Below are 19484 nucleotides of genomic sequence, written 5' to 3'. Positions count from 1 at the left end.
GGAAAGGTGGATCTCACACGTACCAACACAAACTATCCTGCAATTTAATTGATCCCCAAAGGTTTTTATTGAATAGCGGAATAGGAAATATGATCAAAAAAAGTGTATGTATCTCACACGTACAAAACCACACTAGGCCCCAATTACTATTGTTTGCACCCCTAAAAGGCTGAATGAGGAGTAGGAGGAGTATGGAACAGGCAGCACCCTCAAATCTTCAGAAGTATGAGATGAACCCCAAAAACTTGAAAAGGTGGATCTCACACGTACCAACACAGACTATCCCGCAATTTAATTGATCCCCAAAGGTTTTTATTGAATAGCGGAATAGGAAATATGATCAAAAAAAGTGTATGTGTGTATGTATCTCACACGTACAGAAGCACACTAGGCCCCAATTACTATTGTTTGTACCCCTAAAGGCAGGATGAGGAGTAGGAGGAGTATGGAACAGGCAGCACCCTCAAATCTTCAGAAGTATGAGATGAACCCCAAAAACATGGAAAGGTGGATCTCACATGTACCAACACAGACTATCCCGCAATTTAATTGATCCCCAAAGGTTTTTATTGAATAGCGGAATAGGAAATATGATCAAAAAAAGTGTATGTATCTCACACCTACAAAACCACACTAGGCCCCAATTACTATTGTTTGTACCCCTAAAAGGCTGAATGAGGAGTAGGAGGAGTATGGAACAGGCAGCACCCTCAAATCTTCAGAAGTATGAGATGAACCCCAAAAACTTGGAAAGGTGGATCTCACACGTACCAACACAGACTATCCCGCAATTTACTTGATCCCCAAAGGTTTTTATTGAATAGCGGAATAGGAAATATGATCAAAAAAAGTGTATGTATCTCACACGTACAAAACCACACTAGGCCCCAATTACTATTGTTTGTACCCCCAAAAAGGCTGAATGAGGAGTAGGAGGAGTATGGAACAGGCAGCACCCTCAAATCTTCAGAAGTATGAGAAGAACCCCAAAAACTTGGAAAGGTGGATCTCACACGTACCAACACAGACTATCCCGCAATTTAATTGATCCCCAAAGGTTTTTATTGAATAGCGGAATAGGAAATATGATCAAAAAAAGTGTATGTATCTCACACGTACAGAAGCACACTAGGCCCCAATTACTATTGTTTGTACCCCTAAAAGGCTGGATGAGGAGTAGGAGGAGTATGGAACAGGCAGCACCCTCAAATCTTCAGAAGTATGAGATGAACCCCAAAAACCCCAAATATCATTCAGCTCTGCTGCAGGCCACAATTTAATTTTTTTTAACCCAAGGCTGTATATTGAATAGTGGAATAGAAAAAAAGTGTATGATTTTTGAAACCACTCAATATTAGCACATGTGAACTGAACACAGCAGTGTATGATCAGTCACTCAGCACAGCACAGCTGAAGGAAAAATGCTGCACACAGTGCCTGATAGAAAAATACTTTTCTCCCTCCTCCTCAGTGGGCAAAAAAGATTGTGTTCACTGCACCCCAAAAAGATTGTGTTCACTGCACCCCAAAAAGATTGTGTTCACTGTACCCCAAAAAGATTGTGTTCACTGCACCCCAAAAAGATTGTGTTCACTGCAGCCCACACACAGCAAAATGGATGTGGACCACTGACACCTGCCTAGCTCCTATCCCACACCACACAGCAATATCGATTGTAGTTTGTAGAACACACTGTCTGACCCTAAAAATCAGCAGACTCTGTCCCTAAAAAGATTGATAAGATCGTAGATCGGGTGACTGCAAACCCCCCCCCCCCCCACACAGCAATATTGATTGTAGTTTGTAGAACGCACTGTCTGACCCTTAAAAATCAGCAGACTCTGTCCCTAAATGGATTGATAAGATCGTAGATTGGTCACTGCAAACCCCACCCCACACAGCAATATCGATTGTAGTTTGTAGAACACACTGACCCTAAAAATCAGCAGACTCTGTCCCTAAAAGGATTGCTAAGATCGTAGATCGGTCACTGCAAACCCCACCCCACACAGCAATATCGATTGTAGTTTGTAGAACGCACTGTCTGACCCTAAAAATCAGCAGACTCTGTCCCTAAAAGGATTGCTAAGATCGTAGATCGGTCACTGCAAACCCCACCCCACACAGCAATATCGATTGTAGTTTGTAGAACGCACTGTCTGACCCTAAAAATCAGCAGACTCTGTCCCTAAAAGGATTGCTAAGATCGTAGATCGGTCACTGCAAACCCCACCCCACACAGCAATATCGATTTTAGTTTGTAGAGCACACTGACCCTAAAAATCAGCAGACTCTCTCCCTAAAATGCCTACAACTCGCCCTGCCTAACACACTCCGACCTGTCCCTCAATTCTATCCGGACACAAATGTTTTTTTTTTTCCTGTCTGTCCCTAATCAGCAGCCAGCACGTTGATGTGTGCTCTCTCCCTGAACTAAACAGCAGAATGACGCCGCAGCGGCGCTGCCTCGAACTTATAAAGACTTGGTCACATGCTTCAGACGGCCAATCACAGCTACTGATACATTTGTAGGCATGGCTGGGATGGCTTAGGCACACCAGTTAAACGCTTGTTGATTGGCTGTTGAAAGCCCGCCATGAAAAGCGCGCCAAAGCATGCAAAACCCGGAAATAAAATGACCGAACACGGATTTTTACCCGAATATACAGTAAAGTTTTCGGGTCCGTGTTCGGGTAACAAAAATCCAATTATTCGGTACGAACACGAATAATACAGTCCGTGTTCGCTCAACCCTATTCAGATACATTTAATTTATTTGTAGGCATAAATTCCAGTACATCTTATCCAACTATATATTTAAATTAGGCATTCCTAACAATTGCATTTACAGTAGTTTGCTAAAGCACCATGTATCATAAACATCTGCTATTTCTGTACTGTACGTTGATCACAAGTGCCCGCCGTCCCTGCGATGTGCTGATTCGGTTCAGAACCGATCAGTCATCAGGTCCAGGCCTATCACGTACCTGGAGATGAGCCTGACACTGTGAGGAAGGCCTCTCTTGCACCACCGACTCGGGGACCCCTGATAGTGCAGACAGGGGGCACTGGAGTATAGAGTAGCATGAGCGCCTGGAGGTTTGCTTGAAGCGGACCATGGCTACTGGTGAAGGTCGCCAGAGAAGTCCGATGAGCAGGGTGTTGAGCAAGCAGCAGGTGCTGGAAGCAGGAGTTCCTGGGTAACAGGAGGAGCCTCCTGGGCAGGATGGACGGATCTGGGAATGACAGAAGCGTGGTAAGACAAGCTGGGTCAGGAGCCAATCGGTAACATAGAAGCCAGTAGGAGCAGACAGGAAGAGAGGTCACGGGACAAGCCAAGGTTGGTGCAGGTGGAGAGCAGAGAATCGTCAGGACAAGCCGGGTCTGGAACTAGGAACAGATGCAGGTAAACAGGTAACAGGTATCCAAGGCTGAAGACAAAGCAGCACTGGAGCAGTGTAAGGGCTGGGTTTAAATAGTCCCTTTGGCGCCAATGCGTATTCGTGAGCGTGCGTGCGCGGTTGTGCGAGTTCGCGCATGCGCATTGGCGATTGTCAGGTTTCCAACGGGAACACGTCTTTGCACAGAAAACGTTCTCTTACAAGGCCACTGATTTTTGGCCTGGACCTGGTGATCGGTTCTGGCCAATTGCAGAATGTCCTGTGCCTGTGTAATGTAAACACAGCACAGGAAATTATGCAATCTCCTCTCCTGGAGTCCTTTTTGGTTCCAGCGTGAGAGGAGAGAGCATCAACTGTGAGTACACAAGCACTACACTGACACCAGTACACATAGGCACACATTTAACCCCCTGAACACCACCCAGTTAACCCTTTCACAGTATACACTATATACCGTATACAGTTTATTTATTGATCACTGTATTAGTGTCACTTGTGACTTCAGTTAGTGTGAGAGACAGTTAGTAGTAGTTAGTTTCTGTCCCAGATAGGTTTAGGGTACCCACCATCCACCCCACTAATAAAGATTTAACCCCCTGATCACTCCCAGTTAACCCCTTCATTGCCCTGTCACAGTGTCACTTTTATAGTGTACAGATCTTTTTTCTGATCACTGTATTAGTGTCACAGGTGACATCAGTTAGCCTTAATGTTAGTTAGCATTAATCCAGGATAGCGTCAGATCTCCGCCGCATATTTAGTAATACATTTTAACTCTTTGATTGCCAGTGACACACAAACATACACTAAACACCTCCATTACTAGTATTGTGTCTGAACGGAACAATATCTTTGATCTGATCAGAACTATACTAGCGTCCCCAATAGTTTAGTTTTCCCAAAATGCAGCGTTGGCAGCTGTCGGGGCTGATCCTGCTAGCACCTGCGTTTAGCCCCTTTGCCCATTCCCCAAGAAGTGCAGTATCAACAGATTTCTGTCACTTCCAATACACAGCACACTAAACCGCAGCATTAGCAGAGTCAGGCCTGATATCTGCTAGTACTAGCAGTTATATTTTTTGGTAGCGGTTCAAACAGTCCTTGACAACCAGGTGCTTTATTACCTGTGAGTCACACTAGGTACCTATAAATTTATTGGCCAAAATGTCCAAAAAGAGGTACACTAGTGAAGAGTAGAGGCGGCGGTCGGTTCGCGGCGAACTTTGCTTGTTCGCTGTCCGCTGATCATGAGAACATATGGCGATGTTCGCGGCCACCATATTCTTTTACATTGTGAAAAACTTTAACCCATGACACATCCATCAGGTGGTACAGGACAGCCAATTGAGACATTTCAGCACATGGACATACCCCCTACCTTATAAATAGACCTGACCTGGCTGCCATTTTACATTCTGCTTTTTGTCAGTGTAGGGAGAGGTTTGCTGTGTGCAGCAGGGACAGATTGTCAGTGACACAGATCGCTCTGTTATAGGTCCATAAAAGTCCTTTTAACCACTTTACGACCGGCGCACGACGATCTACGTCGGCACTCAGCCCCGGCCAGGCAAACTGACGTAGGCCTACGTCAGCACAATTTGCCGGCCCTGTGCGCGCTCCCGCGCGTCCCCGCCGCCGATGATGACTCGATTGGGTTCAGAACCGATCAGTCATCAGGTCCAGGCCAATCATTTTTGGTCTGGACCTGTTGATCGGTCCTGCCCAATCAGATCATCCTCTAAGCCTGTGAAATGTAAACACAGGCTTAGAGGAGATGTGCCCTCCCCCCACAACGGTCTTTTTGGATCCAGCGTGAGAGGAGAGCACATCTTACTGTGAGTACTGCACCAAGCACACCCACACACAGTTAGATAGGCACATTTCACCCCCGATCGCCCCCCCAATTAACCCCTACAGCACCTGACACAACACACACTATATACAGCATATAGCATATACCTATATACCTGTATAAGTGTGATTTGTGAACAGGTGTAGCCCTTGCGACCCCCCCTTTTCCACTCAAATTACCCCCCACCCCCCCCTAATAAAGATTTAACCCACTGATCCCCCCTGAACCCCCCCTGATCACCGCCGTTAACCCCTACACCCTCTGTCACATCAGCACTAATACAAACGCAATATACGGTGTTATTGTATTTTTGTATTAGTGTCATTGTGATCAGAATTAGCGCAGGCGACTAAGTTTCTGTCCCAAGAAGGTTTAGGGTCCCCGCCACCCGCCCAATAAAGATTTAAGCCCCTGACCCCCCCCTGATCACCCCTACACCCCCTGCCATAACACACACCGTATACAGTATATAGCATTTTGCTATATACCCGTATAAGTGTGATTTGTGGTCAGGTCTAGCGCTTGCGACCCCCCTTTTTCCACTTGAATTACCCGCCACCCCCCCCTAATAAAGATTTAAGCCCCTGATCCCACCTGATCCCCCCCTGATCACCGCTAGTTAACCCCTACACCCTCTGTCACATCAGCACTAATACAAACGTAATATACTGTGTTTTTGTATTTTTGTATTAGTGTCATTGTGATCAGAATTAGCGCAGGCGACTAAGTTTGTGTCCCAAGCAGGTTTAGGGTCCCCCCCACCCGCCCAATAAAGATTTAATCCCCTGATCCCCTCCTGATCACCCCTACACCCCCTGCCACAACGCACACTGTATACAGTATATAGCATTTTCTATATACCCGTATAAGTGTGACTTGTGACCAGGTTTAGCGCTTGCCACCGTTCCTTTTATCCTTAGGATACCCGCCAGTCCCTTCCAATAAAGATTTAAACCCCTGATCCCCCCCTGATCACATCCCGTTAACCCCTACACCCTCTGTCACATTAGCACTAATACACACATAATATACTGTTTTTACTGTATTTTGTATTGGTGTCATTGTGACTTGAGGTTGCGCTAGCTAGCTAGTTTCTTTCCCATAGGAGGTTTAGGGTCCCCGCCACCCCCCCCAGATCCCCAGCGCATAGTTTAGAAGTAACCCCTTGATTGCCACACACGCACGCACGCACGCACGCACGCACGCACCTACACTTCCATTTCTAGTATAGTGTTTGAACAGATCAATATCTGATCTGATCAGAACTATACTAGCGCCCCCATAGTTTAGGGTTCCCAAAACGCGGTGTTTGCACGATCAGTACTGATTCCGGCCAGCACCTGCGTTTAACCCTTTCACCCAGGCAAGTGTAGTAATCAATAGATTACTGTCACTTGCAAAAAAACACAAGACACAAAACCGCTGTGTTAGCAGAGTCAGGCCTGATCCCTGCTAGCATTAGCAGTTTTTTTTGTAGCGCTTGAAATAGTCTTCGACAACCAGGTGCTTTTATTACCTGTGAGTCGCATCACTGTACGAGTAAATTTAGTTGCCAAAATGACCAAACGTTCGTACAGGGATGAAGAGCTTCTCAGTTATATGCTGACCGAGTCATCTGATAGCGAAGGGGAAGCTACAATGACCGAATTAGTGTCAGTATATGAACCTGATGACGGCAGCGGCTCCCTGACAGATAGCTCCGACGACAGATGGGTCCCTGTTAGACCCAGGCGTACCCGACCCCATTCTGAAGTTGTTGTGATGCAGGAATCGCAGGGTGCTCGTATGGAGCAGAGTGTGGGTACTAGTGCCGCTCATCCTTCTGGCGACCTGGCAAGCGCCAGCGGCCTAGTACAACCTGGACCTAGTACAACCAGCACTGCAGTAAGACCTGGTGACGTGGCGAGTCCCCTAAGTGCAGTTGAAGCTGGTGCGGTGGCTAGCACAAGTAGTGGCCCGCAGCCACCGCGTATTCAAAGACAGGCCCGTAGAGCCCATAGTGCCCTCCCTGATGCGCTGGCATTTCCTAATTGGCAACCCACCGATACTACAGCGCCAGTACTTCCCCCATTCACCGCCCAACCTGGAATCCACGTGGAGACAGCTGGTTTTACGCCCCTGAACTTTTTTGAGCTGTTCTTCACGGAAGATCTTTACAGATCTATTGTGGATCAATCAAATTTGTATGCACAACAGTTCATCGCCGCCAACCCAAATTCACACCTTGCCAGACAATTCGGCTGGAAACCTATAACGGTTTCCGAATTTAAGATCTTTCTGGGCCTTTCCCTCCACATGGGCATAACTAAACAGAGTGAATTGCAGCTATATTGGTCCACTAGCCCAGTTCACCATATGCGTATGTACTCTGCCTCTATGTCCAGGACGAGATACGAGCAAATTCTGCGATTTATGCATTTCAGCGACAATGAACTCTGTCGTCCTCGGGGAGACCCTGCATACGATCGGCTCCACAAAATTCGGCCCCTCATAGACCACTTCAATCAGCGGTTTGCAGCCTTGTTTACCCCCGAACAAGTTGTCTGCGTTGACGAGTCCCTGATTAAATTTACTGGCCGCCTTGCTATGAAACAGTACCTCCCCAGCAAGCGTGCCAAGTACGGGGTCAAACTGTATAAATTGTGTGACAGGGCCACAGGCTATACAGTTAGTTTCCGGGTCTATGAGGGAAAAGATAGCTGTGTGGAGCCCCCCAACTGCCCAGACTACATAGGGAGCAGCGGTAAGATCGTTTGGGACTTGGTGTCACCCTTATCCGGAAAGGGGTACCATTTGTACGTGGACAACTTTTATACAAGCGTGCCACTATTTAGTCACCTTCTTGATTTACAAATTGGCGCATGTGGCACCGTGCGACCTAATCGCCGGGGCTTCCCCCAACGGCTTGTAGATTCCCGTCTTAGTCGGGGGGCGAGAGCCTGCTTGAAAACGGACAAATTACTTGCGGTGAAGTGGAAGGATACACGGGATGTTTATGTTCTGTCCTCCCTTCACCCAGACACGACGATCCAAATTCCTACGGCAACTGGCGTTGTGGAGAAACCCCTCTGTGTCCACGAATATAACCTTAACATGGGAGGGGTGGACCTTAACGACCAGCTTTTGGCGCCGTATTTAGTTGCCCGTAAAGCCAGACGCTGGTACAAAAAAGTGTCTGTTTACCTATACCAATTGGCTATGCTGAACGCCTTTGTCCTATACAGGGCGTCAGGACGAACTGGATCTTTCCGGGAATTCCAGGAAGAGATCATCCTTGCCTACCTGTACCCAGGAGGCATGCCTGCCCAACTTCCCCTTCCAGATGCAGTGAGCCGGCTGCATGAGAGGCATTTTTCACATGTCCTCCCGAGTACCCCTACCCAAAGATGGCCCCAAAGAAGATGTCGTGTCTGTAGCAAGCGCGGATTTAGGCGTGACACCCGTTATTATTGTCCCAAATGTCCTGACCAACCTGGTCTCTGCATCGGGGAATGTTTCGAGCGCTACCATACACTAGTGGATTATTAGCGTAGGGTACAGCACGACACAGTGTAGGGCACATAAACACAGGGTCTCGAAGGATGTTGGATGTCCATCGACATTTTGAGAGACCCAAGCTGGAAGAGAAGATCGCAGATGATCGCAGTCCCTCCCAAATCAAGAAGTAAAGGAACAGTTAGAAAGAAAAATAAAAGGATCCAAAAACTGTTGTGGTGTCAGTAATTTTATATGTCCTTCTACTCCTTCCTACTATACTTTTTTTCAATGTCCTTTGTTTGTTTTTTCATTCTTTTGTGACCTGTTTCTCTTGCTGGTCCCTCGTCGGCTACCACGCATTGATTTTATATATTCTGACACAAACAGCGTTTGCGCTCAGCATATATGGATACCTTTGCTGATAGCAGCTGTGGTGATTTTCTGATTTCAGCACTGCAGTTAAAATCCTATTTTGGTATACGTGGATAGCGCCGTGTATACCCATCATTAAATTCAGTGGGTGGTTGTTTGGGCGGTTAATGATGAAAATCCAAAAACTGTTGTTGTCAGTCATTTTATATGTCCTTCTACTCCTTCCTACTATACTTTTTTTCAATGTCCTTTGTTTGTTTTTTCATTCTTTTGTGACCTGTTTCTCTTGCAGGTCCCTCGTCGGCTACCACGCATTGATTTTATATATTCTGACACAAACAGCGTTTGCGCTCAGCATATATGGATACCTTTGCTGATAGCAGCTGTGGTGATTTTCTGATTTCAGCACTGCAGTTAAAATCCTATTTTGGTATACGTGGATAGTGTCGTGTATACCCATCATTAAATTCAGTGGGTGGTTGTTTGGGCGGTTAATGATGAGTAATACTACGCATTATTCCTGTGCTGATTTCTGATAGGTTCTCTTTTTTTCCGTTCAGCCCACAGGCTGCATGAAAAAAAAAAAAACCTATATGCCAAACAAGGACCAGCAATGTACTGGTACGTTGCTGGACTTTGAGTGGTTATACCAGGATGATGCCTGCAGATTTAGGCATCATCTTGGTATCGTTTTTTACAGCCAGCGGTCGGCTTACATGTAAAAGCAATTCTAGCAGGTAATTGGCCGCTAGACTGCTTTTACATGCAGTGGGAGGGGCCTCCCCCCCCCCCACCGCCGCCTTCCGCAGCCTTCCATGGTTTTTCTCTGGCTCTCCTGTCCCACCGGTTAACCCGAGAGTGCAGCCGGTGGTTCAATTATCTAACCATAGAGCTAATTGGAGATGAGAATGGCTCCAATCATCTCTATGGCCTAAGATGCCGGAGGCTACGAGCATTTTATGACTTCTGTTTCGCCAGAAATAAACAGGGCCATTGGGAAATTGGGAAAGTATTTTATCACACCAATTTTGGTGTGGTCAGATGCGTTAAGGTCAGAGGAGAGATCTAGAGTCTAAAAGACCCCAATTTTTTTTAAAAAGAGTACCTGTCACTACAGATTGCTATCATAGGGGATATTTAAATTCACTATGATAACAATAAAAATGATTTAAAAAAAAAAAATTAAAGGAAAGGTGTCAAAATAACATAAAAAAGCAAAAGAAAAAAAAAAAAAAAAAAAAAAATTGAGCCCCCCCCCTTACCCCCGGTGCTTGCGCGCAATGGCGCACGCAAGCGGTGGTCTAGTGTCATATGTAAACCACAATTGCAGCATGCATGTGAGGTATCGCCGCGATCGCCAGATCGAGTGCAGTAATTCTTGCAGTAGACCTCCTCTGTAAGTCTAAAGTGGTAACCTGTAGAGACTTTTAAAGGTTTTCAAAAATGTACATACGTTTTTGTCGCTGCGCAGGCATGCGCAATTTTTAAAGCATGTCATGTTAGGTGTCTATGAACTCGGCATAAGATCATCTTTTAAATTTTACCAAAAAAATTGGAATTATATAGTGTATTTGTGCAATAAATTAAAAAAAAATGTATTTTTTTCGCAAAAATTGCGTTTGGAAAATCTGTGCGCAAATACCGTGTGACAAAAAAATTTGCAACATCCACCATTTTATTCTATAGGGCCTCTGCTTTAAAAAAATATATAATGTTTGGGGGTTCAAAGTAATTTTCTAGTAAAAAAAAAATATTTTTTCATGTAAACAAAAAGGCACAGAAAAGGCTTGGTTTTCAAGTGGTTAGAAGAGTGGGTGATGTGTGGATAAGATTGAGTATAAAATGCCGGAACTGTTCAAACACCCCCCTAATGACCCCTTTTTGAAAAGTAGACACCCAAAGCTTTTTTCTGAGAGGCATGGTGAGTCCATGGAGTATTTTATATTTTGCCACAAGTTTCGGGAAAATTATTATTTTTTTTTTTTTTGTTGTTTTTTTACAGAAAGTTGTCACTAAATGATATATTGCTCATGCATGCCATGGGAATATGTGAAATGACACCCCAAAATACATTCTTTTGCTTCTCCTGAGTACAGGGATACCACATGTGTGAGACTTTTTGGGAGCCTAGCTGTGTACGCGCCCCCGAAAACCAATCCACATCTTCAGGTTTTCTAATGGCGTAAATTGCTGATTTTACCCCTGACTACCTGTCACAGTTTCAGAGGCCCTGAAATTTCAAGATGGCACAAAACCCCCCCAAATGACCCCATTTTGCAAAGTAGACACTCCAAGCTACTGGCTGAGAAGTATGGTGAGTCCATGGAATAGTTTATATTTTGCCACAAGTTTCGAGGAAAAAAATTTTTTTTATTTTTTTTTATTTTTTTACACAAAGTTGTCAGTAAATGATATATTGCTCACACAGGCCATGGGTATATGTGAAATGACACCCCAAAATACATTCTGCTGCTTCTCCTGAGTACAATGATACCCCATGTGTGAGACTTTTTGCCAGTCTAGCCGCGTACAGGACCCGGAAAACCAATGCGCACCTTTAGGCTTTCTAAGGGCGTAAATTGTTGATCTCACTCCTTACTACCTATCACAGTTTTGAAGTCCATAAAAAGCCAAGATTGCACAAACCCCCCCCAAATGACCCCATTTTGCAAAGTAGACACTCCAATCTATTTGCTGAGAGGCATGGTGAGTATTTTGCAGCTCTAATTTTTTTTGGAAAATGAAGAAAAAACAGGAAAATGCATTTTTTTTCCTCTTTTTTCAATTTCCAAAACTTTGTGACAAAAAGTGAGGTCTGCAAAACACTCAACATGCCTCTCTGCAAATAGCTCAGGGTGTCTACTTTCCGAAAAGGGGTCATTTGGGGGGGGGGTTGTGCTGTCTTGGCATTTCATGGCCTCCAAAACTGTGATAGGTAGTCAGGAGTGAAATCAACAATTTACGCCCTTGGAAAGCCTGAAGGCGATGATTGGTTTTCGGGGTCCTGTACTCGGCTAGACTGCAAAAAAGTCTCACACATGGGGTATCCCTATACTCAGGAGAAGCAGCAGAATGTATTTTGGGGTGTCAGTTCACATATACCCATGGCATGTGTGAGCAATATATCATTTACTGACAACTTTGTGTAAAAAAAAAAAAAAAATATATATATATATATATTTCCCGGAACTTGTGGCAAAATATAAAATATTCCATGGACTCACCATGCCTCTCAGCAAATAGCTTGGGGTGTCTACTTTCCAAAATGGGGTCATTTGGGGGGGTTTTGTGCTATCTTGGAATTTTAGGGCCTCCGAAACTGTGATAGGTAGTCAGGAGTGAAATCAACAATTTACGCCCTTGGAAAGCCTGAAAGCGGGGACTGGTTTTCGGGGACCTGTACTCGGCTAGACTGCAAAAAAGTCTCACACATGGGGTATCCCTGTACTCAGGAGAAGCAGCAGAATGTATTTTGGGGTGTCATTTCACATATACCCATGGCATGTGTGAGCAATATTTCATTTACTGACAACTTTGTGAAAAAAAAAAAAAAAAATATATATATATGTATTTCCCGGAACTTGTGGCAGAATATAAAATATTCCATGGACTCACCATGCCTCTCAGCAAATAGCTTGGGGTGTCTACTTTCCAAAATGGGGTCATTTGGGGGGGGTTTGTGCTATCTTGGAATTTTAGGGCCTCCGAAACTGTGACAGGTAGTGCAGAGGTGACATGCACAATTTACGCCATTAGAAAACCTGGGAGTGTTGATTGGTTTTCGCGGTCCTGTACACAGCTAGGCTCCCAAAAAGTCTCACACATGGGGCATCCCCATACTCAGGAGAAGTGGCAGAATGTATTTTGGGGTGTAATTCCACATATACCCATGTCATGTGTGAGAATTTTATCTTTTAGTGACAACGTTGTGTAAAAAAAAAAAAAAAAAAAATAGTAATATTCCCAAAACTTGTGGTAAAATATAAAATATTCCATGGACTCACCATGCCTCTTAGCAAACAGCTTGGGGTGTCTACTTTCCAAAATGGGGTCATTTGGGGGGGTTTTGTGGTATCTTGACATTTCAGGGCCTCCTAAACCGTTAGAGGTAGTGAGAAAATGCAATGAAAAATGTACGCCCTTTGAAATTCTGATGGTGGGGATTTGTTTTTGTGGTCCCGTACACAGCTAGGCTCCCAAAAAGTCCCACATATGTGGTATCCCTGTACTCAGGAGAAGCAGCAGAATATATTTTGGGGTGTAATTACACATATACCCATGGCATGTGTGAGCAATATATCATTTCAATGACAACTTTGTGTAAAAAAAAAAAAAAAAAAATTTTTAGTCATTTTTCAAACACCTGTGACAAAAAAATGAAATATTCAATGAGCTCAACATGCCTCTCAGAACATTCCTTAGGATGTCTACTTTCCAAAAAGTGGTAGTTTGGGGGGGTTTTGTACTGCCCTGCCATTTTAGCACTTCATGAAATGAGATAGGCAGTCAAAAATTAAAGCTGCGTAAATTTCTGTATTTACACCATAGTTTGTAGACGCTATAACTTTTGCGCAAACCAATAAAAATACGCTCATTGAATTTATTTTTTGTCAAAGACATGTAGCTAAATATATTTTGGCCAAAAAAAAATACATAAATTGAGTATATTGGATATTTTTTAAAAGACAAAGTTGAAAATGTCATTTTTTTGCAAAATTTTCGCTCTTTTTTTATTAATATCGCAAAAAATAAAAAGCGCAGAGGTGATCAAATACCACCAAAAGAAAGCTCTGTTTGTGGGAAAAAAAGGACGTAAATTTCGTTTGGGTACCACATTGCATGACCGCACAATTGTCAGTTAAAGTCACGCAGTGCCGAGTCGTAAAATACCCCCTGGTCGGAATGGGGGTAAAATCTTCCGGGGCTTAAGTGGTTAAGGACTGGTATTTGGTATAGGTGTACTATCTATATTCTCTCTTTTGTCAGTGTAGGGAGAGGTTTGCTGTGGGGAGCAGGGACAGATTGTCAGTGACACAGATCGCTCTGTTATAGGTCCACAAAAGTCCATTTAAGGATTGGTATTTGGTATAGGTGTACTATCTATATTCTCTCTTTTGTCAGTGTAGGGAGAGGTTTGCTGTGGGGAGCAGGGACAGATTGTCAGTGACAATGATCGCTCTGTTATAGGTCCACAAAAGTCCATTTAAGGACTGGTATTTGGTATAGGTGTACTATCTATATTCTCTCTTTTGTCAGTGTAGGGAGAGGTTTGCTGTGGGGAGCAGTGACAGATTGTCAGTGACACAGATCGCTCTGTTATAGGTCCACAAAAGTCCTTTTAAGGACTGGTATTTGGTATAGGTGTACTATTTATATTCTCTCTTTTGTCAGTGTAGGGAGAGGTTTGCTGTGTGGAGCAGGGACAGACTGTCAGTTCCGGTTCACACTGATGCGATGCGGGAACACTGCGAATATATCTGCTTGTTCCCGCATCGCATCCACCGCACAGCCAGTTCACACTGCCATATGTGATACGCTGGGGGGTGTCAATTCAAAGTTAACGACACCCCCAGCTCAGATCGCATATTGCAGTGCGTTCTGACAGTTCGCACAGAATCGGATCGCACTGGTGTGAACCACCATGCAATCCGATTCTGCTGCGGACCAAAAAAAGGGTCCTGTATGGCTGAATTTGCACCGCACAGACATCGCATGTAATTTTAGGAGCAGTGTGCTCCAAATTACACTACTACTACACTAAGTGCCAGTTCACACTGATGCGAATCACTGATGCGACCACAGAGATCGCATGTAATTCAGAGCGCACTACTCCTAAAATTACATGCGATGTCTGTGCGGTGCAAATTCAGCCATACAGTTTGTATGGCTAAATTCGCACCACAATCGCAGTGAACACGCACAGGACCCTTTTTTTGGTCCGCAGCAGAATCGGATCGCATGGTGGTTCACACCAGTGCGATCCGATTCTGTGCGAACTGTAAGATCGCACTGCGATATGCGATCTGAGCTGGGGGTGTCGGTAACTTTGAATTGACACCCCCAGCATATCGCATATGGCAGTGTGAACTGCCTGTGCTGCGGATGCGATGTGGAAACACGCAGATATATTCGCAGTGTTCCCGTATCGTATCACTGTGAACCGGCACTGAAAGGACTGGTATAGGTGTACTATTGTTTGGTGTGCAGTATATAGGGGTGTAATACACTTATAATATACTTTCTAATATAGAAAGCATATTATAGTGTATTTGGGTACTGCAGAAATTTTGCCTCTTTCACTGCGTTAACCCTGCTACACACCGTGACAAAAGTTACAAAAAAATATTTTTCATAACTGGTGTGATAAACCAGTGGCCCCCCAAAACGACAGATGGAAGGGGGGTGTTATACTTTCATAATAGTGTTTTTGGGTACTGCAGAAATGTTGCCTCTTTCCCTGCATTAACTCTACTACACACAGTGACAAAAGTTACTAGAAAATATTTTTCATAACTGGTGTGATAAACCAGTGGCCCCCAAAACGACAGATTGAAGGGGGGTGTTATACTTTCATAATAGTGTTTTTGGGTACTGCAGAAATGTTGCCTCTTTTGCTGCATTAACTCTGCTACACACATTGACAAAAGTTACTAGAAAATATTTTTCATAACTGGTGTGATAAACCAGTGGCCCCCAAAACAACAGATTGAAGGGGGGTGTTATACTTTCATAATAGTGTTTTTGGGTACTGCAAAAATGTTGCCTCTTTCGCTGCATTAACTCTGCTACACACAGTGACAAAAGTTACTAGAAAATATTTTTCATAACTGGTGTGATAAACCAGTGGCCCCCAAAACAACAGATTGAAGGGGGGTGTTATACTTTCATAATAGTGTTTTTGGGTACTGCAAAAATGTTGCCTCTTTCGTTGCATTAACTCTGCTACACACAGTGACAAAAGTTATTAGAAAATATTTTTCATAACTGGTGTGATAAACCAGTGGCCCCCCAAAACGACAGATTAAAGGGGGGTGTTATACTTTCATAATAGTGTTTTTGGGTACTGCAGAAATGTTGCCTCTTTCGCTGCGTTAACTCTGCTACACACAGTGACAAAAGTTACTAGAAAATATTTTTCATAACTGGTGTGATAAACCAGTAGCCCCCCAAAACGACAGATTGAAGGGGGGTGTTATACTTTCATAATAGTGTTTTTGGGTACTGCAGAAATGTTGCCTCTTTCACTGCATTAACTCTGCTACACACAGTGACAAAAGTTACTAGAAAATATTTTTCGTAACTGGTGTGATAAACCAGTGGCCCCCCAAAACGACAGATTGAAGCGGGGTGTTATACTTTCATAATAGTGTTTTTGGGTACTGCAGAAATGTTGCCTCTTTCACTGCATTAACTTTGCTACACACAGTGACAAAAGTTACTAGAAAATATTTTTCGTAGTGCGCATGCGCGCGGGCACGGGTGAGGACATGTCCTAGCTGCGCTCCGCACACCACCGGCCACAACCTAGCTAAAACTAGCGGCGGGAGACGGCGAGATCGCCCCACCAGACTACCGGAGAGGCGGTGAGTCTGCCATGAAGCGGGGAAGCGCGGGTCCACCCAGGAAAAGACCGTACAAGCAGAGCAACAAGCGGGACGGTTTGAGGCCTACTTCAGCCAGTAAGTCCTCTTCGCCCAATATGGCGCCCGGCAAACAGTCCGCGCGGAGCGGCCGGGATGCGGCCCAGGAGAGGCCTCCGGCACCTGCATCTCCCCACCTGCCAGCCTCTTCCCCCTCTGGGGAGGAGATGGGGGACCCCTTTTCCTCCCAGCAGTCCGGACGATCGGGGACGAGCCCTGGCACAGAGGCGGGGTACGGAGTCCCATTCCCCGCAGCCTCCTATGGCGAACCTGCGCCATCCTGTTCCCCGGGATCCTCCTTGGACAGGAACATGGCTGAACTGGCGGACTCCCTATTCAGCCAACATAGCCCCTCGGGTGCGGATCAGGCGCCCCCCCAGGCCCTCTATTCGGGGGACGCTGTTTTGTTGGCACGTTTCTCCACCTTGCTGCAGCAGGAACTGTCTAAGGCTTGCACAATAATCACCACGGACATTAAGCAGGACTTACAAAATTTTGGGGTTCGGCTGGATGCCATTGAGCACAAGGTGGACGGCTCCCTACAAAGGGTTAATCAGAACACCAAGCTGGTGACTCAGTTGCACGACAGGCTAGAAGAGGCCTATTCCAAGATCGAGGACCTTGAGAACAGGTCGCGCCGTTACAATGTGCGCATTAGGGGTCTCCCGGAAAAACATCTGGACCTGGAGGCAGCGGTTCAAGACCTCATGCGAGACTTGATCCCTGATATTTCCCCTCATCAACTTGAGGTGGACCGGGTTCATAGGGCCCTGACAGCGCCCCGGTAGGATGGTCTCCCTCGAGATATCATATTGAAACCGCATTACTACAAAATCAAAGAGAAAATGATGTCTGCAGCCAGAAAACGCCAGGATCTCTCCTTGTTCGGTTCTCCCATACAGCTTTTTACAGATCTAGCTCCTTCCACGGTTCAGAAATGTTGGACCCTCAAGCCTTTGTTACAACAACTGATGAATCACCAAATTAAATACAGATGGTCCTTTCCTTTTAGACTCTCCTTTTCCTACGGAGGCAAGAATTATTCGTTCAATAATTTCCATGATGGTGAGAACCTGCTGCTGGAGCTGGGCATTTTGTCCAGGGAACCTCGCTCTTCACCTACAGCTGTCGGACCTGATCGTCCTCTGTCTCCGGTATGGTCCCGACGGGATCCTCCGTCCTCTCGGAAGAACGGCAACCGCAAGACTTGAAGAGTGATTGGGAACTGAGCTCACCTTTTTTACGGTTTTTCCAGTTTATTGTTCATAAACTTTTTTGTCTTTTTTAGATGGGCTTCCCCGCCCTGTCAATCCTGGCCAATGCCAAGTTCGTGGCGGCGGCTGGGTAAGGGAGGGGAAGACAGTTTTTACGGCCACCTCCGGTCGGTGAGCAAATACTTTTGTTTTTCTTGAACCTGCTGGACTGAACTTTGCGGCCGCAATCAGTCTAGATTATATACATTCTTGCGGGGGGGGGGGGGGTTTGGTTTCCTTCCTTTTTTGGACTTTTTCTTTTTTTTTTTTTATTACATGTTTTGGATGCCCTGTGGGAGTGATCTCTCCAGAGTAAGTTTGGAGTGTGGTCGCGGGGAGGCCTGGTTTGCATCCTGCGGCCCTGGCTTTGGGCGCGGGGTGGGCTGGGACTTCCGGCTCCTCACATCTCACAGGGGCTGGGGCGACTCCGGGGAGCAGGGATCCTCTGCTCCTCAGCCGCGACTCTTTCTTATGCGTTTCTCAGGTTGTGGTCCGGGGTGTTACCGCGTGCCACTTTGGTGAATTTGCCCTTATCTCGGGATGGGGGCAACCTCACACCAATCACCCCAGATATGGGAACTGGGGGAATACCAATCCCAGGTACTATTTATTGTGTTTATATTGATAGTTTGTACGGCGTGGGGGGTAACTCCCCCTGCCGCTTCTTATGTTCTTCCTAATCCTTTTCTTTTTCTTTTCTGTTCTTGGACCCTGACTCTGCGTGTCGAACCTGCTGTGAAGCCCCGGGGCTGCAGGAGAGCTTGGACTCCGTTCAGAGACCGGTTGAGACCTGTTGGGATGCGATCAAGTGAGTGCAGTCTACCGGACCACCATGACACCCTCACCTTCCACTAAGTTCTCCATTATCTCTCATAATGTGCAGGGTTTTAATTCCCCAGCGAAGCGCACCAAGGCTTTCCTGCACTACAAACGCCAGAAAGCCGACATATTATTGTTGCAGGAAATGCACTTTTCCAAAAATTCGGCCCCGCGTTACCTCTCGTCCCACTTCCCACAGTTCTATCTTTCCTCTGGTCAGGAGAAGAAGAGGGGGGTAGCTATATGCTTCTCACGTAAGGTTCTGTTTACCCCGGTCACAGTGGTTCGGGATAGGGAGGGTAGATATCTAATGGTGGTGGGGTCGATTGCCGACCAACTAGTCTCATTTATTTCCTATTATGCGCCTAACTCGGGACAGTTGGCTTTTTTTCATGCTATGTTACGCACTTTGCTCCCCAAGGCTCAGGGTAGGGTGATCCTGGGGGGGGGGGGATAGCAATCTTCCCCTGGATCACACTCTCGATAAATCGGTCCCGGGCAAGCCTAGATACAGACACCTACCCAGGGAAGGGCTTAAACTGACCCGCCTTCTACACGACTGGGACTTGCTGGACCTCTGGAGGGAATTTAACCCGTCCCAGAGAGACTATACACATTTTTCCCATGTGCATGGCACCTACTCTAGGATAGACCATGTGTTCGCCAGCTC

Source organism: Pelophylax lessonae, assembly GCF_965119305.1.
Source record: "Pelophylax lessonae genome assembly, chromosome: 12".
NCBI classification, from domain to species: domain Eukaryota; kingdom Metazoa; phylum Chordata; class Amphibia; order Anura; family Ranidae; genus Pelophylax; species Pelophylax lessonae.
The sequence above is the reverse complement of the archived record's forward strand: the minus strand, read 5'-3'. Positions refer to the sequence as shown.